General features: G+C 35.1%; 1 protein-coding gene and 1 pseudogene across 1 annotated transcript in view; one reads left to right on the top strand and one right to left on the bottom strand.

Annotated features, from left to right (window-relative positions):
* The window catches only part of GPR158 (G protein-coupled receptor 158), a 304244-nt gene that overhangs the window by 113285 nt on the left and 163292 nt on the right, over positions 1-27667 (top strand). The window lies entirely within an intron of this gene.
* LOC105102067 (coiled-coil domain-containing protein 91-like) lies at positions 17174-18625 on the bottom strand (annotated as a pseudogene).

Here is a 27667-nt window from a genome sequence, read left to right as displayed (position 1 = left end):
AAGGGAGCTACAGGAAGATGGACAGTTGGCTTTTTCTCTCAAATGACAAGCCAGAAGACAATGTAATGACATCTTCAAAATGCCAAAAGAAATTAGTGATGACTTAGAAGGTTATATCTTTCATAAATGAAGTTGAAATAAACACATTTTCAGGCCAGCAAAGACAAAAAATTCATCAGAGCAGCACTACAGAAAATATTAATAAATATTCTTCAGGAAGAAGGAAAACAATTCCAAATGGAAGTCTGGATCTCACAAGAGAAAATGAAGCAGAGTAGAAAAAATTAAACATGGGTAAATATAAATGAATATTGAACGTATGAAACAGTAATAATAATGTTATGTCAAAATATGCTAGAATATAAATTGGTAGAGAAGTTAATTGTATATTTTAATGTCCATGCATTGCCTGAGAAGATAATTCATATTAGATTTTGCTAAGTCAAAGATGGATATTATAACCTCTATGGAAACATCTAAAGTGGTAGTAAAGGGATGAGTAACTATGAATCTAATATATAGGAAAAATAAAATAGTAAAAAATGATGAATCCAAAATAAGGGGAATCAAAGAAAGAAGAAAGACTAGAGATGTATTTTGTTGAGGATTTACTTGTACTGTAGTGACAGTGTCCATCAGAATATCTGGGCCACCCTATTACCAGCAGTGGAAATTCCTCTATTCTTTTTTTTTTTTTTTTTGGCGTAAGCAAACCAGTAATTTCCCCTCTCCTTCATAAACCATTATTTTTAATATTTTTCTACCAAGACTTATTTTATTATTTTTTTGTATATGTATATTTTTATTGAAGTATAGTCAGTTTATAATGTTGTGTCAATTTCTGGTGTGCAGCATAATGCTTCAGTCATACATGAACATACATATATTCATTTTCATATTCTTTTTCACCATAAGTTACTACAAGATATTGAATATAGTTCTCTGTGCTATACAGTATGAACTTATTGTTTACCTATTTTATATATATTAATTAATATCTGCAAATCTTGAACTCCTAATTTATTCCTTCCCACCCCTTCCCCCTCCTGGTAACCATAAGTTTGTTTTCTATGTACCAGGACTTATTTTGGATTTTAGCCTGACACCATCTTAAAGATCTGTGCCAATCTTTTGTAGCACTTACCTAAAGTTCAGCCCACCTTAGTATGTGTTCTGAAGAAATCATGAACAAAGGAAAATTGAAGCATATGAAGGACTCACTTTCTGATCCCCTGTCCCCTTAGATGCTTCCACATTTCTCTTCATAATCAGTTATGATTTAATTGATGAAGTTCCTGGTACTTAGTTGCTCTTGAATTGCTTCCTCTTCTAGCATCTTTGATGATACAAATATATAGCCCATGGGGTAAGTGGGTCTCCAGCTTTCTTCACATAAGGAAGGAGATGCATCTTCTTAGGTCTTCTGCTAGGTAGATAAAATACTCATCAAGTCAAGTAGAGCATCAGTGAAAGTCTCTGAGCCAAATGAGACTTCATTCAGATGACTAGCAGACTTCCTATTTTCTAGGAGAGTGAGATTTAGATCTTGGTATGGAGGTAAGTTTAGGATACCTTGCTAACCCCTTTTAATCTGCCCAGGTATTAGAAATGAGCATTGTTTGCCTCCTTAAGCAATCAATAAATATCCAGAATTTCTTAAATTTGATGTTCAGACATTTTAAGAGGTAAAGGAAATCATGACTCTTGTTTCTAAATTTTGACTTAATTGGAGAAGGAAGAGAGTAAGCAGATGACTAAAATCTGATGAGGTTCCTGATTCATTTAATTTTGTTCAACCTACTTAAGGTTGTATATAAAAGACCTATTTGACTTTAATCTGTTACTCTCTATGTGTTCTCATGAAGATCTTAAATTGCCTGAATCTACTAGCATAATTCAGTTAGTCTACTTGCAGAGATAATATTACTGATTTCATATCACATGACTTATTCACTGTATGGCTCTATTTCCAGTTTGGTCAAAAAATCCTTGAGTTGGGATTTTTATAAATCATCCTTGATTTATCAAAATCTTATTCAGTAGTTTCTAAACTTTAGAATGTATGAAGATCATCTAAGGTGCTTTTGAAAAGTTCACATTCCTGTACTTGTTCACAAAATATTTTGAATTAATAGATCTAAATGGGTCTGAGAAAGCTTGAGAAGCACCTCTGACAATTCTGAGGCAGGTGTCCCATGGACCATTTTTTGAAAAGCATTTTTTGTGTAACTTATATAACTCCTAATAGGTGATTATTTACCTTGCTAGAAGACACACATGCACTATGGACTTTGAATCATTGAAAATTGTCAGTACATTTCCAAGAAATAGAAAAAAATTTTCATCATTTAACAAAGAGGAAAGAGCTATTAAATTAGGCATTTTACTTAAGATCATTATGCATATCAAAGAAAATTAGTAATAGAGGCTAGAGTCTATATAACTCAGACCTCTTACACTAATCTGAAGCTACTGGGTCACCTTTGTTTTCATTAGTGTCTGAGTTTCTATTACTGCTTTGTGCTTGACATTCTTCTCAGAAGAGACAGTCATCAAAATTCACTGCTTTAAAGGTTCAGTCGGTTGGAAACGTTCTTCATATTGTGCAGCATTAAATTCAAAATATATCTCAAAATATACAGATGTGTAGAATTCACTGGTGGTATTTTTTGTTATTTTGTTTGGGGCTGGAGATCAAATTAAGAATTAATTACCTTGATTTTTTTTTAAAAGGTTGCAGAATCTTAGACTTCACCTGATTTCTGGTTTGATTCATTCATGGATAACACATTCCAAATACTTTATATTAAAAAAATTAAATGTCTGAACATGAAGCATTTACACCATCAATAAGCATAGACGTGCTAGCTTTATGCATAGTTATTATATTCAAGTAATGCAACTGCTTTCTCTGAAATGAATGCTGTTTGCTATACTTGACCTTGTTGTGAGATGGAAGCTGTTGTCCATTTGACAGGTAACTAAGGATAGACTCCATCTTTCATGTATTGCCACAGCAGAGTATCTAACCTATCCCTCAGTGGTCTCATCAAGCAATATTCTACAGAGACAAAAAGGAGCCTCCTGCTGGCTGACCAGTGGGTGTTCCACTAAGCTTCTCTTTGATGAAGGTCTTTCTCTTGCCCATCTTACTGTGTGGCAAGGCTCTTGACAAGATGCCTGACTTCTATCATGGAACAAAAGTTAAAAACATCTTTGTAGTACTTTGATCTCTTGTGAAATCAGACTACAGGAGTACCCCATGTGATTTGTCTGGAAAGTACCCATATTTCTAGTAATCCTGAATGTAGCCATTTGTGGTTTTATAAATAAAAAATTTAAACATAAACCAGATTAAAATATTGCAGAGGAAGGAAGTAAAAGATTTGTTGATTAAGCATGGAGAGGTATCAGCTCCATTTTCATAATCTTTGTAATTTATAGCCATTAATAATGCAAATATACTAATGATAAGTCTGCTTGGTTTTTTATTTATTTCTTTTTTTGAAGTTATTTATATTAGCTAAGTTTCTCTTGTGAAAATTGAAATTTGCTGGCTCATGTTGATTTTCACCATAGTTTGTATTTCAGCTTCATAAGATACCTTAATAGGGGCTTTTCTTATTTTACAGATAGGAAAACCAAAGCAGAAATAGCCCAAATAACTAATTGTATCCGAGAAAGTCCTCAGATGAGGTAGCAAGTTAGAATTCATTTTAGCAATGCTAGGGCATTGGGCAGCAAGATATTTGTATGGAGGTATGTGTTGGGGGAGGCAAGTGATATGATATGGTTCCTGGAGAAGTGTTGGATTAGAGTCCCTATGAATACATTGTGCTGTATCTAGAGCATAGTGAGCAGAAAGCACCCAAGATAATGAGGAAACTGGCATTTAAATATAGCATATCTAAGTCTCAGGCCTGAAGCTGAGCTCCTGACCCAAGCCACTCCCAAATGGATTTAGCAAGACTATGCTTATATAGACCATATATAATAGGAGTTCCATTTTCACCAAATTACCCCTAAGAAAAGAGTTTCAAATAGCCATACATTAAGTACTTACAAAGCTCTCATGTTTCTGGGTGCTCTCACAATCACTTTATTTTGAGCAAGGAAATATTGCGCTGGAAGACAAAACAACTGGATACTATTGAATGCAGTTTTAGTTTTAATGCTCATTAAGTCAGAATGAGTCACCAGCCTTCACTCCCCAAAAAAGGAAAAACACTTTAACACAGATACAGGAAATATTTCCAGCACCTCAAAATTACAAATGTCCTTTATAAACAAACTTTTCTCTTTTGTATGTCTGAAAGAATTCATAATTTTAAAAGTAATTTTTAACAAAGGTGGAATCAAACAGACAACACAGCACATTTCATTTTGTGAACATCTTTAGGTGCACTGGGTTTATCTTGCCCAGCTCTTTCCAGGCGTATATGTTCCTTATAGATTTGGGGGGGTCTATCTAAGGTATTCCATTCTTCCTATGGGCCATCTAAGTAAGAGAAGAAATCAAAAAGCTGTTTATTATAAATATGTAAAGTATTATTTTAAAGGCAAGGTTGAATTCATCCTTATGTTGTTTCCTATGAAGACTTTGTGTTGGGGAAAATTTCTGCAAAAATGAAGAAAATTTTTCAGAGTTTGAGGTACAGAACTTGAACCTTGTCTTTCCAACAGTTAATGAAGGACCTAGATTCTGCTTTCTGGTATCCTCTGAAGTAACTGACACAGGAGGAGAATCCCTGGAGAATCAGGTTAAGAACAGAGAGATGGAATCAGATATACCCAAGTTCAAATCTTGGCTTGATTTTCACAAGCTGTATAAACTTGGAAAATTTACCCAACCTGCCTGAGTCCCACTGGTCTCATCTTTAAGTGAACAATAATTCCTGCTTCATAGGATTGTGTTGAGAATTAACTGAAATATTTGTAAGGTACCAGCCATAATGCTTGTCTTAGTTCTCTGTTGGTATTATAACAAATTACTACCAATTTAGTTGCTTAAAAAAAAACACACATTTATAATCTTATGGTTCTGTAAATTAGAAGTATAATATGGGTCTCACTGGACTAGATGCATTCTTTTTTGGGAGATTTAGGAGAGGATGTTTCCTTGTCTTTTCTAGCTTCTAGAAGCCTCCCACATTTCTTGGTTCATGGTCTGCTTCCTTCATCTTAAAGCCAGCATTGTAGGATCTCGCTGACATTTCTTTTGTAGTTACTATCCCTCTTTGATCACAACCAGTAAAGGTTCTCTACTTTTAAGGACCTTGTGATTAGATTGGATCCACTCTGATAATCCAGGATAATCTCCCCATCTCACAGTCCTTAATGAATCACTTCTGCCAAGTCCCTTTACCATGTAGGGCAGCATATTCACAGGTTCTGAGGATTAGGATATGGGTATTTTTTGCTGAGGGTCTACCCCGGGGCCTAGTGCATTAGTAATCCTATCATCATCATTGTAAAAGCCATCATTTCTATCATTACCATTGTGTATATGTCATTTGTTAGGAGCTCAAAAATATTTGGTTTATATTTTTTTAATAAAGGGCTGTCTAGAAAATTGGAAGTACTCTTCATGGGATACAGATAATGGCTTAGGCAACATATTTTAGTAATTCATTCATGTGTCCTATTTTCTCAATATTTCAATGTCTTTTTACCTACTATTTTGAACTCTTCTGAAGAGTTATGGCATTCTGAAGTTAAAAAATGATGTTGGTGATCATATGGTCCAATTCTGACTTTACAGATGGAAGAGCTGAATAACAGGCAAGCTGAGTCCCCTGACTGCAGTCATACAGCTTGTTAGAGGCAGTGCAAGGGTGAGAAGTCCTCATTCCCCTCTGCTGTGTTGCCCCCACCATCAGCACTGTCCACACCCAGCCTTTTTGTGGGCCCTGCTGGGCTCAGTCTTTGGTGCAAATGTCCACTGAAGGCCCTTGGTGCCTGACATCATATGTGCACACCTCTCTCCTCCATGCTTCTTGGCTGTCATTTAGTGCTCTGCATCCATGCTCCCCTGAAAGCTGCCAGGGAGTTAATGGAGCTAACTGCATGACTATATTCCCTGGATTATTCTATTTTCTTTCAATTGTCCCCCCTGAATTTTCCTATTCTCTGACTGCTTTATTCTTTGAAATTGTGATATATGATGGGTAGGTTATATAATTTTTGTCTTTCAAGTGAGTAGACAGAGGTTTCAAGCTTGCTCTTGAAAATCTTGGGGAGAAGACCTTCATAGGTAGACCCGCTGGCTTTCTGAATATTCTTTTATGTCTAAGACACAAATGTATGCTCACAAGAGAAACCATTAAAGGTTAGTCATGTTGTTACTACAGATAATTGCTCAAAAATGATATTTTAGGAAGGAAGAAGGAAGGAAGGCCACATCTCGTATTACTCAAATATTGGATAAAATACAAGTTCATATTCTCATCAGTAAGGTAACATTTTGCATAAACAGATTATAACATTATGGCTAAGAAGCTACAAATAGTTAATGGGAATTAAAGCTATTGGCCCTACTAAGCATTCTATATTGCCAGGGAAGTAGAAAATGAGGGCTTACCATCCTTGGTGAAGCCAAAAGCAGATTGTTACTAGGATGCACAGATAATGAGTCTGTAATATCCTCCATCTTCTTTAATCCTATATGCATGTTCCCCTGTTGACAGGTAGGGCCCATATTTCAAGTTGTAGAACTGGAAGACTAGGATGTATTATGTAAAAGAAGAAGTTTTAATGTACAGGCCTCTTCAGATCACTTGATACTTGCTTTGAAGATTCATTCTAATCAGGCAGCTGTTTAATTTACAAAATGTTAAATTCTAGTTTGGAGCTTAAAAAACCAATCAACCTGAATTCTGGTATTTTTCATTATTTCACTGTTGAAAACTCAGTTTTAATTGTCTGTGAATAGGCATATTAATTTCCTGTTGCTGTAACAAGTTATACACAAAGACAGTGATGTATAAATTTATCTATCTTACCATTCTGGAGGTGAGAATTCTGAAATCAGTTTCTCTGGACTAAAGTCAAGATGTCAGCACAACTAGCTTTTTTCTGAAGGCCCTTGGAAAGATTCTGTTCCCTTTCATTTTCCAGCTTCTAGCAGTTACCTTCATTCCTTGACTTGTGGACCCTTCCTGGCATCATTCTGACCATTACTTCTGTTGTCATATTTTCTTCTCTGACTTTGACCCTTCTGTATCCCTCTTATAAGGACCTTTGTTATTATATTGGGCCCACATTCATAATCTAGACTAAATTCCCCATCTTAAGATCCTTAATCACATCTGCAAAATCCCTTTTGCTGTATGAACTAACATACTCTCAGGTTTCAGGAGACAGGATGTGGATGTCTTTGGGGATAGGCACTATTAGCTCATGGAAGGTACAGCTACTCCATTGTCCAGTGATATTTTCTGGTGAGGCTAAGGGAACACTTTTCTTGCTAACTTCATCTAGAAAATTTGCATGGTGGAATAGTAGCATAATAGCATGTAAATCTGTCTTGTAGTTTAATTCTTGTTGCAAAGATGACCCTGGGTTAGGGCCAGGATCAGAAGTGAGGATGGTGGGGAAGGTGGGGAATGGAAGTTTTCCCATGTTCATATTCCAGGGACAGGTATTGACAGAGAAGTCAAACTTTCTCATTTCCTGAACATTTTCTGAGAATTGGTTGCCCTGGAGAGAGGACAGCTGTCTCAGGATCAGACCTGAATGCCGAGAGTGATGTCAGTAGGTATCCTTTCCTTCACCTGTGCTAGGATTCATCTGCCTTTCTTTCCTTGTCCTCCTGTACTAGGCAAGAATATATGTTTTTATATGCATGTGCTCATCATAGTATTTTTGTTTCCTGGACTTCGGTTTCTTTCATTCAATCATTTGTTCATTCATTCACTAATTCATTCAATAAATAATTGGTTGGCAGTTACTCCCAGTCCAGAAGATTACAGGTAAATGATTTAAAACTAGCATTGTAAGACTTATAGTAGAATTACTATCAAAATGCTAAAAGAAAACAGTTGTCTCCAGGTGAGATGGAGAACCTTTCACAGAAGAGACTCTGAGCCAGAACAGGTGTTTGCTTTCAGAGCCAGGCTGGCCTGCTGCCTGTGCTCTCACGCTGAACCTCTCATAAGCACAGCATATACCTGTAAAGAGAAGGTATCCTTGGTATTCTGTTTAAAACTTTGTTTTCTTTGTTTCAAGCCGGGTTGCTAACATTTGAAATTAAAATATGACCCTTTATGAAGTCTCCAACTAAGGCAGGCGGAGGGAAGGAGGGTTAATCCAATCTGTGTGGCAGCTTCAGCAGAAGGCAGTGGGTGCCAGAGGTAGCGAGTAAACAAGTTGCTTTTTGTATTAAACTGTCCTGGGGAGCTGGAGTGGAGGTGGCAGGGGCTGTCCTGGGACAAATGGTAAAACCTCAAAGTCAGACAACTCAGGAGTATGAGTGTGTTGTGGGGTGAGGGAGGTGGAGTTGGGGGTGGCTGGTGGGTTCAGACTTCCAGAAATGGGCCAAATGATGTCAGATAATAAATGGGGAATGGGCAAAGGAGTAAAGGTAGCTACTCTCTCCTTGTATTTGAATTTCCATTTTTCGTTTGACTCCGGTGGGGACCTGCTTCCATTTAGGCCAACACCTTGGCCTGATAAAGCAAAGCTGCCATACCAATAGTTTGTTGTTGCTTTTTTTTTTTTTTTAATAGTAGTTAGATAGCCACTACTCAAATATACCTACTTCACCCACTTCCAGTCCCAGACTCTTAGTCTGAAACCCCTGGACATCCCCAACTAAAAGAAGACCTCTGGGCCTGCAGGGACCTCCAGGACCATGCTCTGGGACTGTGGCCAGCATTTGTCCTGATTGATATCTATGTCATACTGTCATTACATATTTTAAACATCAGTATAGTGAAGCCCATAATGATAAAGTTAAGTCATCAGTTTAATTAATGAAAAGTGAACCCTGCTAGCTTCACAGAGAGCTCAGCAGTGTCCTACAACTATGTGGGGCAGTCCTTGAATTTATTCTGATAAAAAAGCAAATTTTTGAGGTAGCAGTTAAAATTAGACAAAGAAATTCATGCAAAATTCTAGGATATTAGTTGGCCTTCAGTTTTGCTTTAAAATGGTTTCTCAATTTCTAGAAACTTTTATAGAGTCTAAGCTTCTTTATATGTTTATGTTAATATAATTTTAATAAGTGTATAATATTAAGAATAAAAGGCAAATATGGCTTTGCTGATTGATTACTTCTGCCTTCCCAACCAACCATCAGAGCCTCCCTGAATATCAAAAGTTCAAATTATACATCCTTATAATACTACCCGCCATTAGAGATGCTTATCCCAGATTAAAGGCACAGGTTCTAGAGATTTCTCCCATGTCTAAAACTTGTGTCTAAAATGACATAAGCTCACAGTGCATTACAAGCCACTGAATTTTGTTTATTGTTATTTGGTGTGTTTGACTCATGTTTTAGGTGTTTAAGGAAGCAGAACATGCATTGAACGGCTCCTCTAAGTATTACTTTCCTGATTCTTTGTGAAGTTTCTTGGTATTGAACATGGCCATTGTAAGAATATAAGAGAATTAAATATGTGCTCAAAGAAACAGATAAAAATATAAAACAGATGACATATACAGTGCTACAAAGAGATCTGGGTAGTTGTTTCTAAACTAACACTCCGCAGCTTTGCTTGTGTTTCTGTCCATCCTCAGTATTGCAATATTGCCATGATAGTACCTATTACACCTTCAATTAAATAACCTTGTTAAAATTCTGCTAGAGCTGTAATGACCACAACCATCTACAGTTTAGGGGAAATGAATTTCTGCTGTTGATTACTTTGTTCTTCAAGAAAATCCAATATTTTATTTAATAGTTAATTTTTATAGTACTTAAGCTTATTATTTAACATCTTTGTAGCACTTGGTATTTAAAAAGTGTCTTACAATGATTAATTACTTCCTGCACCTCACTTTTATAAGGTGGATTTAGCCTAATTAGAACTGTTGAATCCAGTGCAAAACTAAGGCCAGGTTTTCTGTTTTAAATCACTAAATGTTTCCATTACAAATTTTTTATAATAAAAGTTGGGACTATAGCCTAAAAATGAAACATAAAATTCAGAGCTTTGAATGTCTGCCTCCTTGGGCACATTTACGCTTGCTGTATCATGTTGTGGGATTGGAAGAGGATCTTCCCTTCACTACTGAATCACAGAATTTTCTCCTGCAGGAAGGCTCAAAAGTGTTGAAGTGGTGATTTACCAATGTCGAGTAAATCTTTTCAGGTCTACAACATAACAAATTTTAATTCAGTAATAAATTGCTTCAAATCCCATGGTGACCCAGGCTCTGTCTAGGAAACTCTAGGTATATGTTTTCATGTAAATAGCTGAGTATTTCCTTCATTTTGTTTCCCTTTTTATAGGCCATTGTGAGATATTAAATTTAGTTCCTTGTACTATACAATAGGACCTTGTTGTTTATCTGTTTTATATGTAGTTGACTCACTCATTCTTTAATGTTATCTTCTCAATGCTTCATTCAAACTGTTGTTAAATACATTAAAGAAGAGTGCCAAAAGCAGAGGCCTTGCCATTCACTACCACGAATTTCCCTCTATTAATCAGAACCCCATTTAATGACTATTTAGTAATATCTTCAAGTCTTTCTTCCATTTCTCTGTGAATTTTAAAAATTTTAAATAAAATCATGGGAAATGCTTTGGTGAAGTCTTTATGTATGCCTTCTATGTATGCATCCCTTATTGGCCACCACAGACATCCTCAAAAAGGAAATGAGGGTCCTTTAAACATTTTAAACTTAATCCTAATGCTTATTACTCCTTGTGTTTTTCTTAAAGGGATGTTTCTTTTCTGAACTTTGTTTTACTGGATAATTTCTCCTTCTGTTTTAAAAAGCCTGTTTTCCTAAAGTTGAGGGTACATGTCAGTTTTAGCCTGCATTCCCACTCATAGACATCAGGAATGCTAAGATTCCAGAGCTGCTTTAGATTTCTATTCACTTTTTTTTGTTGGTCAGATTAGGTTTAGAGTCTCAGGTAAGGCAAAGCACACTAAAGTTCTGTGACTTGAAAGTATGTGCAAGACTCTGAATGTCATGCCTTAGAGATTATTTAAAGGGGCCTGTTTTGATGATAGAGAAAGTTTATAACCAGTATTTTTACCCTTTATATAAAAATGTATATTCCTAAAGTACTTGGAAACATTTTTTATATTAAATATTTACTTAAGCTTTGTCCTATTAACAAAAAAAAAACTTTTTTGTGATTCAATGATGAACTAAGGACATTTATGCATCTTGAATTTTTTTCTAGAATTAGATAAATTGTTTTAAAACATCTTGCATGTTTTTCAGCTGAGAATGGTAGCAATTATACCAATTAAAGTGATTTTCTTCTTGAGTGATAAACAATATTTTGTTTTCCCCATAATAAAAGAAAAGCTCAGTGTCATTTGAGAATATAACATTTAGTTTTGATTTAGCATTTAATAGGCTGTGTAGTTCCTGGCTTTTGGTTTAGCCCTGTGCCCTTTATTCTTTAGCTGATTTGCTAATTACTATTGAAAAACCCTCTAAAATTTCACTGGGAAAATGCAAATGTACATTCAGATTCTAAATACTTGAGAAGCAGCCAAGAACTGAGTGCATGCAAACACATTCTGAGTTTTACATAATTTTTTTATATAATTACTTTAAATTTTCAGAGGCTTCCTCCTTCAATATCAGTATATAGATCCCTTCTCCATCAGCAAAAATGGAATGGACAAAATTTATTCTTTCAAATAAATCAAAATAATTAAAAAAATAGAATTTATATAATAGGTGAAATAAGAGAAATTAAAGATTAAGGGTGGGAGGCAGAAGTGTGTAGCATAGTATTAATTCTATAATTTTTATTGAAATAAAAAACATTGCATAAAAGTACAGAATCACAAGTCTACAACATAATGAATTGTCACAAAACATTGTATGAAAGAACAGAATCCTAAGTATACAGAATAATGTATTGTCACAAAGGGAACACACCTCTATAAGTACCACTCAGGTCAAGAGAAAAATCATCACCAATACTCCAGAAGGCCTTCTAGTTCTCCATCCACTATCTCCTCCCAACTATTTCCACAAACTAACAAATATCCTGATTTCTAACACTAAATATTGCATTTTCCTGTTTTAAACATTATATAAATAGAATAATGCAGCATATATGACTTATTTTGTTCAACATTGTTTGAGGGATTAAGAAATTCATACAAGTTGTTGTATATCACTTAGTTTATTTTCATTGTATAGTATTCTATATATATATATAGAATAATATTAAATAAATATAATTTACTTCTCCATTCTACTTCAGATGCACATTTGCCTTCTTAACAGTTTGGGATTACTGCAAACAGTACATCTATTTTTGCTTGTCTAATAGAGCATATTTCCATATCTTTTAGTTAGTATATACCTAGGATTGAAATAGCTGAATAATAGGGTATGTTATGTTCAAATTTAGTAGGTAATGCCAAACTCATTTACAAAGAGATTGTGTTAATTTAATTTATATGACTGTTCGTACTATATGAGGGTTCTATTTATTCCACATCCTCACTGACCCTTAAATTGTCAGTTGTTGGAGTTTCAACCACTTTGATAGGTATGTATTGGTTATCTTAAATTTGCTTTTCTCTGATCACTAATGAAGTTGGAAACTTTTTATATGTTTATTAACCATTGTGACATTCTATTCAAACTTTTGCTCAGTTTTAAACTGGAATGTTTATTTTTTTCTTATTGATGTATAAGAGGTCTTTTATATTCAGGATTTGAATTCTATTTTATTATTTCTAGTTGTCTTTCCTCTTTGGTTCTTTCTGTCAATTCTCCTCACTACAATCAACTTCGTGTCTTAAATTCTCTTAGTCTTCTTTTAGGGATGTTCCTAATGATACCTACATAGTTATATCAGTGATTTAAACAGTATATATTAATTTCAATTAACCCAAATTTTACCCTGGTTTCCATGGCTGCTGACTCCTTTCTGCACCTTCAAGGTTTCATTTGAGATAATTTTCTTTCTGTCTAATAAACACTCCTTAGTATTTTATGTAGTATTGGTTTGCGGATGAAAAATGATTTCAGATTTTGGTTTTCTGAAAATATATTTAATTCACTTTTTATTTTTGAAGAGTATTTTTCTTGGGTATAAATTCTAGATTACCAGTCATTTTTTTTTGCACTTATATTAACCAATCACTTAATTTTAATAATAATAATAAATATATAATAACATATACAGTATTGAGTATATTCAAATTATATATAATATATATTTTAGCTAGATATGAAACCAGCTTTAAATATTATCTTTGCATTTGATATGTTTAGGTGTTATTTTCCTTATATTAATCCAGTTTAGGGTTTGCAGTGCATCTTAAATGTGAACTTACCAATATTTTTTGGAAAATTTCCAGCCATTATCTTTTTGTTTTTTAACATTTTTTTTTATTGAGTTATAGTCATTTTACAATGTTGTGTCAAATTTCAGTGTAGAGCACAATTTTTCAGTTATACATGAACCAGCCATTATCTTTTAAAATGGTACTTTTGCTTCAGTGTCTCCCTCATCTCCCCTCTGGGGTCTCTAATGACGTGTATGTTAGGTACTTTCTCTATACTCCCTATTTTTCTTGTGTTATTTTCTATATTGTCCATTATTTTGTCTGTGTTTAATTCTAGACATTTTTTTTTAATGATCTAGCTTTCTTGTTTAATAGTTCATTCTTCATCTTTATATGATGGATATTTAATCTATTGACAATTCTTAAACTTACTATGTTTCATTTATTGAAATCAATTTGATTCTTTTTATTATTTGCCAATCTCTGCCAATATTATCAATCTTGTCTTTTATATTCTTGTACATACTAAGCATGTTACTGACTGAATGTGCGCCCCCCAGCGTTCATATGTTGAAGTCCTAACCTATGTGATATTTGTAGAGTGAGCCTTTAGGAAGTAATTAGGTTTAGATGAAGTCACCAGGGTAGTGCCCATTAGTAGGATTAGTGCCTTTATAAGAAGAAGAAGAAAGACCAGAACTCTCCCTCCCTCCCCACCATATGAGGACTCAGCGAGAAGGTGGCCACATGCAAGCCAGGAAGAGGACTTTCCCTTGGAACTGAATATACCAGCACCTTGATCTTGGGCTCCACAGCTTCCAGACTGTGAGCAGTATCTGTATTTAAGTCATGCGGTTTATGATATTTTGTTAAAGCTGCCCAGGATGACTAAGACAAAGCATTACCAAAACGTGTTTGAGTTTTATAGCTCACTTACCTACTTTACATTTATTTTTATTTTTATTGCCTGCATTTTCTCAGTTCTGAAGGAAACTTCTGACCTTTTGTATACTTAGTTATTCTTTTTATAACAGCTTATTGAAATATAATTCACCCACTATAAAATTCACTCTCTTAAAGTATACATTTCAGTGTTTTTTATTATATTCAGAGTTGTGCAATAACAGTTGCCTAACCTTAGAGTATCTATGTCACCTGCAAAAGAAACCCTGTACCCATTCTTTCTCACCCCAGCACTTGGCACCCACTCTTCTACTTTCTATCTCAATAGATTTGCCTATTTTGAACATTTTATATAAATGAATCATACCATATATGCTCTCTTGTGACTAGCTTCTTTAATTTTGCATACTTTACCTCAAACTTATTCATATTGTAGCATATATCAGTACTTCATTCCTTTTTATTGCTGAATAATATTCTGTTATATGGATAAGCTACATTCTATTTATCAAAATCCACTAATGGAAATTTGAGTTGTGTCCATTTGGGGGCTGCTGTGAACATTTCTCTGCACAGATTTGTATGGATAATTCTCTTGGGTATAAACCTAGCAGTGGAATTGCTGGGTCATATGAGAACCATGTTTTACATTTAAAGGAACTGATAAACTGTTTTCCAGGGTGACTGTACTATTTACAGTCCCTCCAGCAGTGTATGAGGGCTCCAGTTTCTCTTCATCCTCACCAACACTTGTTATTGTTTACCTTTTTAATTTTAGTTGCCCTAGTCAGTGTGGTTTCTCTTGGTGCTACTTGGTTATTTTTCAAAAATTTTATTGATGTGCAAAATGCATACTACAAAATAGTGAACAAAATGACCGTACTTGTTTAAAAAGCACTCAGGAAAAGAAAATATTACCAGCAAAAAGACCATTTTCACTCTCTTCTAATCCCACCCCACTTAAAAAGTAATGACTATCTTGATTAAAAAAAACATTAATTTTTCCTGTTATTCATTTTATTAAAATGTAAACATACAGCATAGTAATCTAATAGCCCTACTGTACAAATGCAATGTTTTCTACTCATCACTAGACAAACCACACAATGTTTGCAAATTTAAAAAAAAATCACTGTTAGAAATCGGACAGCCTGCTTGTTTTTCTATTTTCCTTCTTCCCTTCTTGTGCATTTTATTCATATATATTATACTAATATTTTTCTATCTGTCCCATTGTATTCCTTTCTATCTCTTTTCTTGCTTTAGTTGGCATTAATCTATTATTTCTTCTTATTAGTATTCCACTCTTTTCTGTGGCTGTTAGTTATATGCTGTTTTTCTATACTTTTAGTAGTTACTCTATGGATTATAACATACATCTTTACCTTAGTACAAACAATGTAAGTTATTCCTTTTACCTTTCCCAGACAAAATAGGGTGTCAGCATCTTTTACAGCATCTTACCCTTTCCCTTCCCTTTTGCCTTGAATTTTAAGTCAGTATATATCTTAAAGCACAGGAGAATTATTATTTACTATTACTACCTTGTACCATTTTAATTTAGACTCACCCATATATTTACTTTCCATTACTATTCATTATATCCTGTATTTTTGTGCTTCTGTCTGGCATACTTTTTCTTCTGCTTGAAAATTTCTTTAACATTTATTTTGTCATAGGTCTGGTAATAAGGAATTTTTTCAGGTTTAGTTTGACTTGAAATACCTTTATTTCAAATCTGAAGGGATATTTTCTCTTGGGAAATAATTCTAGGGTTTTCCCTTCTTTTAGCACTTTAATGATGTCATTCTATTATTTTCTTGTTTCTATTATTTCTTTTTTTTTTCACTTTTGAAGCTTTTTATTACATGAGAAATCCCAGAAAAGTACAAAGCCCATGAAACTAGGAGCATTTCAGAAAACAAGACATTTGCATACATTTTTAATGACAGTATTTTAGTTTTGATCTTCAAAAAAAACCCTCATAAGTTTACATTGAAGCATACTGCTCATGAATTAAGTACATTCTGAAATACTGGAGGATTTCCCATCTCTCATATTTGAACTTGAATTCCTACAAACAGGTATATTACACTCTCTTTTTAGAGATTAAGTTCATGGTATGATTCATAAGAAAAATGGTATTATTGGTTCATAGTGACTTGAAGAATATAAATAGGAAGTAAGCATAGAACACACATCTATGACTTTCAGTGATATATCAGATCAAAGTTGAATTAATTAATCTTTAGTGTTTTTAATTATTATCAATGAAAATACATAGATCCCACTGCAGAAGAGAGGTCTTGTAATATGAGAATGCTTTGCTCTTATATCAGTGTTTTATATTTAAGTTACATAGATAAATAGGTGATGTTGAAAACCATGCTGTTTCTATCCTCAAAATCAAATAAATGTATGATTACATTCTAGAGTCTTATCAAGAGTCACTGTGAAACAGTATGTAAAGATACTTACTACTTTTGCCAAATACAATGTAACAGGCCACCAGAGGCCATAGCATGTACTTTTAACTTTTGGTAATGTGGCAATTTTCAGTGGTTTCAGGGTCCCGTCTTACTTTCTGTTGCTGCTATTACTACTACTAATAAAATGATAGTAAAGGTAAAGGGAAGGAGAAAAACAAAAGAAAATAAATTAAATCTCTTGTAGTTTTTCTAAATATTGTTTTGGTTTATCATTCGACTGGAAATCAATTTTCCAAGGTTTGGAAAGAAAACAAAAGCATCTTTACAATTCACAGTGTGTATTTCAGGGGTCTCGTGATTTACCGTTGCCAGTGCGGCTAGCTTGTCGTGCTCCCCTTACTCCATGTCAGCTGGTTCTGTGGCTATCAGGGCACTTAACTGTTTCCGAGCACAGGAGAGGAACAGTCCCAAGCTGGACAGACTTCTTTGGTGGATGACTTGATCAAGCCTTTTCTGCTCCTTTACATACTCTATCAATTCCTCTCTTGTTCTCTTCATGGCCTCTTCCATGTTTTCTGCTCTTGTATTATTTTCACTATGTTTCTGCTCTTGTATTATTGCTGCCTTAACAGTTTCCTGACTAATTTTTCTTTGCTCTTGTATAGCTTTTTGAATCTCCTAAGATACTTTCTCTTGATCTTTTGTGTGCTCAGTCTTCCATAACTCCCTTTCTTCAGTGTGAGCTTTTCCCAAGTGTTTTCTTTCCTCTTCTATGGCTTTTAAAGCTGCTTCTTTCATTTCTTCTTTCTCAAGCTTTGCAGCAGATACTAATGCTTCTTTATTTCTTTGTCTTTCTTCCTTCAAACATTTTTCCAATATTTCCTTCTGTTCTTGAGGTTGCTGAATCAAAGCTTCCCTTATTTTTTCTTTTAACAGTTCCTTCTCTGTATCTAGCATTTCAAGCAGCCGCTGATGCTGAATATTTAACAACTTCTCACACTTGAGTGCTTATTTCTCAGTTGCAGAAATGTACTGTTTTTAAATTGCTTCTACTTGTTGCTTAACTGAAGACTGCAGTAGTGCCTTATGTTAATCCACAATGATGCTGAGGGCTCATGACCAGCTTCCCTTATGTCTTCTAATTCTTGTTTATGTTTTTCCTGAAGTTCTTTGTATCTATCTTGAAAATAAATGCCCTCTTGCTCTTTTTCTGTAAGGGAATCTTTTTCTAAGACACTATGTTTTTCCATCAATGATTCCACATCCTCTTTAATTCTCTGTTTTCCTTCTTCAGAAACTTTGAGTTTCATCTCCAGACTTGCAATTTTCTGCTGAAGCTGTATGTTTGATACATTGGCTCCAGGATCCTCAGAATCACCCACAGGAGCAATTGTTTCATTACTTTTCTCATCAGTTAAACCCAATGGAAAAAATGAGATATCCAGATGAGTGTGCGTTGATTGCTGAATCTGTGCTTTAGGAACCGTCTGACTGACAATGCTGTTGTCTGTATGTGTATTCTCTGGCGAGGAAATGATGGGCTCAGAAGAGAGGAGCCAACAGAAGGAGAAGTGTGGTCATGGTCCAGTACAATTTCAGGAGAAGCTGGGGCAAGATGGACTCCAGCTACTTTATTCCGCTTTGGCATCAGTGGCAACGTCAGCGAAGCTCTACCATAAATTCTGGAAGGCAGTTTACAATGGAAATTGCATTTTTCCCTGTAGGAAAAGCAGCCCAAGGAATAGCTGGAGATGTAGTTCGGGTTTCACCATTCCCACCAAAAATCTCTGCTGCCTCCAAACCACCAAAATCATCATCATCCATTCTTCAAGGGCACCTGCACCCCACGCTCGCTGCCGCAGCCGCCGCCCGCCCGCGCGGCCAGGTGAGCCGCCCCAGCACTCGGCCCCGCACACGAGCGCCCAGGGCTTGACCCCAGGACCCGGGGGAACCGCCGCCCCAGTCACCCGAGCCGGGGCAGCCCTCGCACCTCTTGTTTCTATTATCTCTGTTTTGAAAACAGTTCTCAAACTTGTTGCTACTCATTTGTTAAGTATGATCTTTTTTCCTCTGGCTACTTTAAGATTTGTGTGTGTGTGTTTGGTTTTCCAGTTAGACTATGATCTTTATCCACTTTGGGGTATATAGCACGTCTTGAATTGGTAGCTAGATATATTTAGTCTAACGTTGCTTCTATCTTCTCCCTTTATGTGACTCCAAATACATGTATATTAGATCCCTTTTCTATATTTGTATGTACTTTATGTTCTTTTGAATAATTTTATTCAATTTAGTTTTCCAGCTTCAGACTGGGTATTTTCTGCTAACCTGTCTTCTAGTTGGCTTCTCCTTTCTTCTCTGGTATCCAATCTTGGTTTTGTTAGTTTCAGAATATCTATTTTTTTTTTTCTAAAAATTAGGTTCCAGTTTTTCTAAAAATAGTCCTCTACTTTCTTGGACATGTTGATTATTGCTATTTAAAAATTGCTGTCAGTAGTTTGAGCACCTGGTCATTCGTGGATCTGTTTCTATTGTCTGTTTATTTCTTGGTATTTGGTCATTTAAGAGTGATTGCCAGACATTGTGTTGTTATAGCACATTACCTTCTTCCAGAGAGGCTTTACCCTGTCTCTGATAAGTAACTAGATAGAGACAGATCACCTTAATCTAACCAGTACTTGATCTTTCCCAAAGATAGACAGAATTCAGTGAAACACTCAAACTACTCCTTATTTACTTCTACATGTATAACATTCTAGGGGGCTCACTGAGATATTTACAAGGGCCCTTCATCCTTGAAAGATTCTAAATTCCAATTAGGAATTTAACGTTGTGATCCTGCCAAAAACTTAACTCTGTTTCTCTTCAGCATCTGCTTTGTTTCTTTGATTTTCACTCTAGACAGCTGAAAAATTCAACAGAAATGTTTGAGTCTCAGTCTTATTTCTTTGCTTTTTCATTCCCTCTAGGATTTTGTCCTTAAGGCTTGAGTATACTTGCAGCCCTCAAATTGATTAATTTTTTTCCTGAGGACTGTAAGATTACCAAAACTTTGCTGGCTTCTCTACTTCTTACCATCTACCTGTCTGGATTCTGAGTCTTCCCCCAATGCCTCATATCATAAAATACTCAGTTTGATGTGTAAATAAGGAATATAGAATATCTGTAGATTTTCCTTATTTCTGTGATCTTGGCCTCTTGATTTGGGCTCCATTGTCAGCTTTCTGATGCCTCCACATAGGTAGGTAGGTTAATTCATTCATTTGTTTGTCCCTTCATTCCTTCCTTCTATTTTATCTGGATGTTCTAATTGGTTTTGGTGGGAATGTCATCCCACTATAAAATAATGTATCACAGCCAGAAATTATAGTCAGTTCCTTCCTTCTTTCATTTCAGTAATATTTATTGAGTACCTACTATATTCCAGGCACTGTGCTAGGAATTGGGGCTATTGCTGTGAAGAAGATTGTACCCAATGTCCAGGTTAAAAAATAGATTGTTACCAGTACCTCAGAAGCCCCCTGTATGCTCCTCTGTCATTCTATACCCATCTGCCCCACCAAAAGGTAACCATTATCCTGAAGTTTATGTTATCACTTCTATTCTTTATCATTTCACTTATGTATATGTGCTTAAACAATACTTTATTAAAATTTTACAAGTTTTTGAATTTTATAAAATTGAAATTATATATTCTTTCATTGATTTCTCTCTTAGTATGGCAATTTGTATTTTGCAAACAGTTGACTACTCAGAAACATACATGAGGCTCTTTAGCTATGAACAAGGTAGCAACTTTGATTTTGCTTTTGTGCTTATGGGTTGTAAGCTCTTTGAGAATTAGACCATGACTTTGTTTCACTTTGTTGCTGCAGCAAAGAGCATACAATGGAGCTCAGGAAACAAGAGCTAAATTAAGTCAAAAATAAGACAGAAGTCCCCACTGCTTCTGATCTGTGATCACAGGAAGCACAGGGAGTCAAAGGTAGAGCAGAGATGTGTCATAGTGAGTTTGTGTTTTAGTGGAGGGCATTGTTCTATTTTTAAAAGTGTTGAGCTATTAAGAACTTATCTTTATCAAGCCTTTGGGGCTTTTTTTCTGTAAGAAGGTTTAGAAAATTGGCTCGCTCACTCAATGAGATACAATCGTAACATTTTCCTGAGTCAGTTTCAACCCCCACAAAGCATCTTGCTGTGTGTCAGTGTGAAGTTAGACTTGTAATGCGTCTGCACCAGATGCTGCATTGCCATTCGTTAGCCCTGTATTGTGAGATTTGGCCACTGCATATAACAAAAACACTTCAAAAATTAATAATAGAAAATAATTTCTTTTTTCATTTTAACTATGTCAGAAAAGAAACATCCCTTCACATACACACCCCCTACCCCCAAGTCCATCAAGCTTTTTAAACCAGGTTCTCTGGCAGCTAATGAATAATAGAGACAAATGTAGTTCTTTTCCTCCCTGGTGAAATGCTGCATTATTTGTTATTCATGAGTTCTTGTTTTCCTGGAAGATGGTTTGATGAAATATGTGGGTGATGTGTACCCTATCATTGCCTGGAGGCCTTTTAGATTTCCCCTCTTTGAGTGTTTCCTTTTGTTTTAATAAACTTTGCTGATAGTCGTGGAGAAGTATCACCAGATGTTATTATAATTAACCTGTTTTAATACCAGCTTCCCCCAAATCCACTCCCAAATGACTAGATTCAGCATTTTACAGCATTTCTTCACAAGTTACATTAAAGGAGTAAAATAAAAATAAAAGCTGCTGGCTTTTTAAAATAACCTGTAAGACCCAGTTACTGCTTCATTTTGCCAGGTCAAGCCTTTCGTCTGTCCTTATGCCTCTGTGGTGTTGCCATCAGAACAAGGCTTGAATAAGGCTCAGCAAATTCTTTATAGCAGGAAACCCTTTCCAGAATTAAATAAGTCTTCTGTCAAAGAAGAATAGAACTGTGCTTTTGCCACCAAAGAGAAAGAAATGACAATTCAGACTGTTGTGGACTCCCTAGTTTCCACTGCTATGCTTGCTGAGTGTAGTTTAGGGATAAGCACCTGTGAACTGGCCTCAGGATTCTCCCTGGACCTGAAGGGCTTCTGTTTTCAGAAATTCAGGTAGGGAAGAGATACTCTATTGATATGCTGTGAAATGAAGATTCATTTTCTAAACTCTGAGCTGAGGACTCTGCTTTGGGAAGGGAGGGGCTTATTTTTTAAATTTGTAACAGGCATGGGAATTAACTGCATTTCTTAAAATACGTATCATATATGCATTTTAAAATTAATAACTTTCACATACATGAAGCTTAATGATCCAGCAAACTAATCCATTTGGAATATTGCTTGAAACCAAGAAGAATGAAAAAAATAAAGTTCTTGGAACAATCAAAATAGATTCCCAAGTGAGTAGATGGTAGCATCTGCTCCTGTTTATGGGATGTTACTATGCACTTATATTTCATGGAAACTAATTATTCTCCTGGGGTTGAATCCTGGCTCTGCTGCTTAAAGCTTTGGGCAAGTTACCTTAGCAGTCTGTGCCTTAATTTTCTCATCTTTAAGATGGAGATAATAATAGAATTGATGTAGGGTTAAATGTGTTAATGCTTATGCACTGCTTAGAACAGGACCTGACATATACCAAACACTGAGTAAATGTGAACCATTTACTATTATGTTATTTACTCTTACTTTGTTATATATTATCTCATGTACTCTAGCTTTGTATGTTTGCTGATCTAGTTTCCTTGTATACAGGCAATTATAACTGTAATATAGCAGGGAAAAGACACTTCTAGAAATAAATCTGTATTTTACAATTAAAGTATGACAACAAAATTAAAAAGAAAGAAGAAAACATATAAAAACTAAGCAAAAGAACTCAAAAAGTCCAGCAGTCTGGGCTATTTGGTGAATGAGAAAATAGCTATAAACTATCAATAGCTCCAGAGGGCATTAGTGTATTTAAGCACAGTTCAGTAATGATTCTGACTCATGAAAAAAATGTTAAATTTTGTTCATGGTGTTCAGTCCAGAGAAGCCAGAAAACATTTCACATTTTAGGAGGATTCTAAAACAAAGTTAAAAAAGAAAAGAAAAGAAAAGAAAGAAAGGTGTTTAAAAGGTTTGTAGAGGATTTTGAATTGTGAATTTTATTGTATTTGCATTTTTGCCCTCTTTCAGTCTAAATTAGTTTTTCTTCAGAATGACATGTAAATGTGATCCGTAGGCACAAGCATTGTTTGCATTAAATGCCAAACAAGACTTCCCCTGTACATATTTGATTTTGGCCTTCATTTTAGCTATTTCATTGCTCTAGAGTATCTCCATACAAAATCTTCATAGTTCAGGCTAGCCAGGTTTTGCCCTGCATTTCTGTTTACCAGGAGTTAAGAAGGATCGTATGTCATGCCAATTACGTATTGCAATATAACCTGTAGTCTTTACATAACTATTGTTGAGGAAGAAAGACTATTTTGCTCTAAACTCCTTTTTTATTTTTAATCGTGATAAAAAATATGTAACACAAAATTTACCATATTAATCATTTTTAAATGTACTGTTCAGTAGTATACATTACTTTCACATTGTTGTGGAACAGATCTCTAGAACTTTCTCATCTTACAAATTGAAACTCTGTGCCCATTAGACAATTTCTCATTTCCCACTGCCCCATGTCCCTTGCAACCATCATTCCACTTTATTTTTCCATGAGTTTAATTACTTTAGATACCATAGATAAGTGGAATAATGCAGTGTTTGTGATGTTTGTAACTGGCTTATTTCATTGAGAATAAAGTGCTCAGGGTCCATCCATGTTGTTGTATGTGACAGGATTGCCATCTTTTTTAAGGCTGAGTAATAATTCCATTGCATATGCATATCCACATATTCTTTACTTAATCCATTGGTGAACATTTGAGTTTCTTCCCCCTCTTGGCTATTATGAATAATGCTGCAGTGAACATGGGTGTGTAAATATCTTTTCAAGACCCTGCTTTCAGTTCTTTTGGATATATACCCAGAAGTGGGATTATTGGATCACATGGCAATTTTTTTTTTTTTTTTGGCTGTTAAGTTCTATATATCAGCCCCTTATTGGATATATGATTTGCAAATATCTTCTCCCATTAAGTAGGTTGCCTTTTCATTTTGATGATGGTTTCATTTTCTCTTCAAAAGCTTTTTAGTTTCATGTAGTCTCATTTGTTTATTTTCGCTTTTGTTTCCCTTGCCTTTGGAGTCGGATCCACAAAAATATCATAGATGTCAAAGAGCTTAGGAGTTTTCTTTTAGGAGTCTATAATGGCCTACTTTAAATTGATAACAACATAAATTCCAAACTGCGATTTTCTCTCTGGGTCTCAGGGTGAGTGAGAGTACACATGCGCCCTTTAAAAGGGGAATCTGAGTTTCCGGTAGCACTTTAGTTTTCTAAGCCACATGTTTTTTGGGCTCATCTTCCTGTTGCAGATCCCAGGGGTTGGGGTGCTTGGTGTCGGGCACTAACCCCTTGCTCCTCCAGAAGAAGTGCCAGACTGGTGAGATTCCTCCCTATTTTGTGTCATCACTCCAAGAGTGGGGCTTTTGTTAAGATCGTGTCTCTCCCTTTCCTACCCATCTCAGTGTGGTCCTTTTATTCTTTGTTGTGGAGAAACAGGTCATCTCATTTTCAGATCTTCACAAAGAAATGATTCATCTGTAGCTGTAGATTTGGTGTATCTGTGGGAGAAAGTGAGATCAGGGTCTTCCTAGGTTGCCATTTTGGACCACACCCCCCCCGATGTCATTACTTTTGTTTGTCTTCTCTAATATCTTTCAGCAATGTTTCCTGGTTTTTAGTTTATAAGTCTTTCACATCCTTGGTTTAAATTTGTTTCAGAGTATTTCATTCTATTCGAAGCTATTATAAATGAGATTTTTTAAAAATCCTTCTGGATTGTTCATTGTTAGCATTTAACAGTCAACCAACTTTATATTTTGATTTCATATCCTGGAACTTAGCTAAATATGTTTATTAGTTACAAAAGCTTATTTTTGGCAGGGGATGGGGATCTTTAGGGTTTTCTACATATGAGATCATGTCATCTGCAAACAGAGGTAATTGAACTTATTCATTTTCTTTTTGGCTGCCTTTTATTTATTTTTCTTGCCTAATTGCTCTTGCTAGGACTTCTAATACTGTGCTGAACAGAAGAGGTAACAGTGGGCATCCTTTCCTTGTTTCAGCTTTTCACATTCATTGAATGTGATGTTAGTTACAGGCTTTTCATATATGACTATTATTATGTTGAGATAGTTTCCTTCTATTCCTAGTTTGTTGATGTTTTTATCATGAAAATGTGTTGAATTTTATCAAATGCTTTTTCTGCTTTAATTGAAATGATCATGTAGTTTTTGTCCTTCATTCTGTGAATGAGGTGTATTACATTGATTGATTTTTGTAAGATGAACCTTCTCGTATCCCAAGAATAAATCCTACTTTGTCATGGTATATATCCTTTTAATGTGATGTTGAATATGGTTTGCTAGCATTTTGTTAAAATTTTTCACAACAATACTAATCAGGATTATTGGTTTGCAATTTTCTTTTCTTGTATTATCTTTGGCTGGCTTTGATATCAGAGTAATGCTGACCTCATAAAATGAGTTAGGAAGTGTTCTCTCTTCAATTTTTGGAACAGTTTGAGAAATATTGATGTTAATTCATCTTTAAATGTTTGGTAGGCTTGTCCTATGAGGCTATCTTGTCCAATGAGGCCTGGGCTTTTCTCTATTAGGAAGTTTTTGATTACTGATTCAGTCTCCTTACTAGTATAAAGTTTGCTTAGGTTTTTCATTTCTTCATGACTCAGATTTGGTAGGTTGTATACTTCCTAGCAATCTATCCATTTTGCTCTATATTCTTAACCACCATCTCTTCCCATCTGGATGTGGATTACTCTTAGGAACCTAACTTTGATTATGTGTTCTCTAGAGCTCTCTTTAGGAAATCTCTGCTGATGGCTTGGTAAGGTTCATCAAAGAAGGCATGCAATCTTGTGAGCACCTACCTCACTCACAAGGGGGCTATAACTCTTAATATAAGAAACTTAATGTTTATCAAAGGCCATCATGGAAGAGCTACCCTTATGGAACAAGAAGGGCTGTTTTTTCAATTTCTACCCTCTTGGACTTCTATAAAGTTAAAGTAGAAAAATTTAGATTTGAATATATAAAATAAATATCTTTAATATCTAAAATGATTATCTTAAATGAATGTTAGAGTAAAAGTCTGAAGTTTCTCCTATATTTAATGAAGATTTTTGCTTATATTCTAAATTCCTAAGGAGAAAACATTACAAAAGGCAGATATTCAGTCCAAATACAATAAATAAAGGTTGAGTAGTCACTACACTTAATGGAGATTAAAAAAAAAACCAAACTAGCTTGACTAATAAACCAATTGCCTCATTTTTAAAAAGGTAAAAGTTTGGTTGGAGGTGGCCAAATTGGAGTAGCTATAGAATGGTGGTGGTGGATGGAGCATGAAAGTATGGCAAGTTGAGTGAAAAATTACAATCATTAAGAGAAAAATAAGCCAAGATCACTTGTAACACTCCAAGACAAGTGTATGTAAGCAGCAGCACATTTAGTTCCACACAGGCCCCACAATCTTGGAGTGTATGCTTCAGAGTGATATTCTTTTATTGAATTTAACTGGTTGAACATTTAAAAATTTTTCTTTGAGAATATAAGATAATTTAAGACTAAAACAGTTTGAGGTAACTAATAATTCATATTGCAGTATTTCCCATAATTAGGAAGCATTTTTTTAAGTTCAGGGGACTTTATATTTGGTGATATTTATCTAATCAAGTAGATTTTTTAGAAACTTGATTTTTCTTTCAGCTCTATAGTTAACTTATATTAAAGAGGTATTCTTGTTCCAATAAACTTTCAGATCTGCCTTAGACATTTAAAATTCTCATCTGAGTCAGTGTTGCATTGCCAAGTGACATTACCAGGGATTTAGTGCTGATTGAATGAATAGTGTTAACCTCCAGTGAAGCAGAATATTTAAAGTACACTGCTATATTCTTAGTGTCCAAGACTTGTTTTACCTGGACGTATCTTGGCCAGATGAATGTTTAGTTGGTGTAACTCACAAGAAATTCCATGTTATGCACTTAGTATCGCTGTCTAGTTAATTAAATAATGACACCTCATTGAATTGCTCTTCTCAGTATCCTTTGCTTCGTCCTTTCTGCCTCACCTCTTAGCCTCCTAAGGAGGGTCCCAAGTCTCACCACTTATTTACTTCACTGCCTACAGGCACTCCCTTAATGGTCTAGTCTTCTCTCATGGCTTTATCTGTCATCTGTAAGCAAATGAATCCCAAATTATACAGCCCAGACATCTCTCCTAAATTCCATACTACTTTATCAGACTGCCTATTTGATATTGAGAATTAAATTTCAAATAGACACTTCATTAACATTTGTAAAACTGAATTTCTGCTCTTTTCTCCAAATCGACTTCACCTGCAGCCTTTCCCAGCTCAATGATGGCATCTCCATTCTTAAGGTTGCTCAGACCAAGATCACTGGAGTCATCCTTTATTCTTCTCTTCCTCTTATACCCCATATTGCACCGGTTAGGACATCTTGGTAGTTCTGCCTTCTTCAAACTGGACCTGCATCTGACTGAGTGATTGTTCTTACAAACTAAAAAATAATAATAAGGCTTTAGAGAAGTTAGGAGAACAGCCCAAATCCACATAGTAAGTGATTAAAGTCAGAATTCAAATATGTATTTTCTGATTGACCACAAATAATATGATCTCTTCACCATACTAGTGCTTCTCCAAAGTAATTGTTATAATTGCCCTTTTGTTTATACAATTCA

The sequence above is a fragment of the Camelus dromedarius genome, chromosome 26 (genome assembly GCF_036321535.1).
Source record: "Camelus dromedarius isolate mCamDro1 chromosome 26, mCamDro1.pat, whole genome shotgun sequence".
NCBI classification, from domain to species: domain Eukaryota; kingdom Metazoa; phylum Chordata; class Mammalia; order Artiodactyla; family Camelidae; genus Camelus; species Camelus dromedarius.
The sequence above is the reverse complement of the archived record's forward strand: the minus strand, read 5'-3'. Positions and strand labels throughout refer to the sequence as shown.